The sequence below is a fragment of the Lampris incognitus genome, unplaced genomic scaffold, assembly GCF_029633865.1.
Source record: "Lampris incognitus isolate fLamInc1 unplaced genomic scaffold, fLamInc1.hap2 scaffold_341, whole genome shotgun sequence".
NCBI classification, from domain to species: Eukaryota; Metazoa; Chordata; class Actinopteri; order Lampriformes; family Lampridae; genus Lampris; species Lampris incognitus.
In genome coordinates, this window is record NW_026611299.1 from 2,501 (window position 1) to 5,000 (window position 2,500).

Consider the following 2,500-nt stretch of genomic DNA (forward strand, 5'->3'; position numbering starts at 1 on the left):
AGGGTGCTGTTCAAAAGGTATCTATCCCGTTTACTCTCTATGCTTCATATATCATCATATTATTGAAAAGTGCAAGCCTTTAGGGACAACAGCAACTCAAGTCGCCAACGCTCTGTTGACTCAATAACTGCAGAGATCCAAACTTCTCCTGGCATTAACATCGGCACAAAAACTGTGCGCCGGGAGCTTCGTGGAATATGGGTTTCTATGGATTCAGAATGAGATGTCAGAAAAGCTCCTGTAGGTGTAATGGTCAGTTATCTCAATACTTTTGGACATATATTGTGCGTGTGCGTGTGTCTGTGATACCTAACATAAACACACCTGTATTACTAGAATTGATAGTTCACGCCACAAAAGTGAGGGGCAAACATAGAAAAGCGTGCAACCCAGCCACTGAGGATGCACAAGCCAATGCATTCTTAGTGCAGGTCCCAAGCCAGGACAAATGGGGAGGGTTACGTCAGGAAGGGCATCCGGCGTCAAATCTTTGCCAAATCAAATATGCGGATCATAAATAAGATTTCCATACCGGATCGGTCGAGGCCCGGGTTACCGACGACCGCCATCGGTACTGTTAACCAGCGGAGTGCCGGTGGAAACTAGGCTACTGTTGGGCGAAGGAAAAGGAGAGGGGGAAGGCATGTCCAGAGGCAGCTAGAGAGGAGGAAGGGTAGGCGTGTGGAGGTGAGAGTCAGTCGGAACTTTGAATGTTGGCACTATGGCTAGTAAAGGGAGAGAGCTGGCTGACGTGATGGAAAGAAGAAAGGTGACAAGAGACAAGGTGGAAGGGGAGTAAGGCCAGGAGTATCGCAGGTGGGTTCAAACTCTTCTACCATGGTGCGAATGGGAGGAGAAATGGGGTAGGGGTCATTCTGAAGGAAGAGTATGTCAAGAGCGTGCTGGAGGTGAACACAGTGTCAGACAGAGTGAGGATTATGAAGCTGGAAATCGAAGGTGTATTGCTGACGGTTATCAGCGCATATGCCCCGCAAGTCGGGTGTAAGATGGACGAAAAAGAAGAATTCTGGAGTTGAGTTGGACGACGTGGTGGAAAGGGTACCCAAGGAGGAGGGAGTGGTGATTGGAGCGGACTTCGATGGACACGTTGCTGAAGGGAACAGAGGTGATGAGGAGTTGATGGTAAGGTATGGAATCGAGGAGAGAAATGTGGAAGGACAGATGGTGTTCGATTTTGCGAAAAGGATGGAAATGGCTGAGGTGAATACATATTTCAAGAAGAGGAAGGAGCACAGGGTGACGACGTATACGAGTGGAGGAAAGTGCACACATGTGGACTATATCTTGTGTAGAAGGCGCGATGTAAAACGGATTGCATACTGCAAGGTGGTGACAGGGGAGAACGTAGCTAGGCAGCATCGGATGGTGGTCTGTAAGATGACTTTGGAGACCAACATGAGGAAGCGAGTGAAGACACAGCCGAAGATCAAATGGTGGAAGTTGAAGAAGGAAGACTGTTGTGTGGAGTTCAGGCAGGAGTTAACACAGGCACTGAGTGGTAGTGAAGAGTTGCCAGATGGCTGGGCAAGCGCTGCAGAAATAGTGAGGAAGACAGCTAGGAAGGTACTTGGTGTGTCATCGGGACAGAGGAAGGAAGACAAGGAGACTTGGCGGTGGTGGTGGTGGTGGTGGAAGGAGGAAGTAGAGCAAAGTATACAGAGGAAAAGGTTGGCAAAGAAGAAGTGGGATAGTCAGAGAGATGAAGAAAGTACACAGGAGTACAAGGAGATGCAGCGTAAAGCAAAGAGAGAGGTGGCAAAGGTAAAGGAAAAGGCGTACGGTGAGCTGTATGACAGGTTAGACACTAAGGAAGGAGAAAAAGACTTGTACAGATTGGCTAGACAGAGAGACCGAGCTGCCGAGGATGTGCGACAAGTTAGGGCGATCAAAGATACAGATGGAAATGTGCTGCCAAGCGAGGAGAGTGTGCTACGAAGTGGAAGGACTACTTTGACGGGCTGATAAATGAAGAAAATGAGAGAGACAGCGAGAGAGAGAAAAGGTTGGTTGATTGAGAAGTATAGAGAAGGCCAGAAAGAGTTGCATTGTGTCTTTGTAGATTTACAGAAAGCATACGACAGGGTGCCGAGAGAGGAGGTGTGATATTGTAGGAGGAAATCAGGAGTTGCAGAGAAGTATGTAGGAGTGGTGCAGGCTATGTATGAGGGAAGTGTGACAATGCTGAGGTGCGTGGTTGGAATGACAGATGGGTTCAAGGTGGAGGTGGGATTACATCAAGGATCGGCTCTGAGCCCTTTCTTGGTTGCAACGGTGATGGACAGGTTGACGGACAAGATCAGGCAGGAGTCTCCATGGACGATGATGTTCGCGGATGACATTGTCATCTGTAGCGACAGTAGGGTGCAGTTCATTGTGAGGAGAGCCTGGAGAGGTGGAGGTATGCACTGGAGAGAAGAGGAATGAAAGTCAGTAGGAGCAAGACGGAATACCTACGCGTGAGGAGGTGACAAAGGCATTT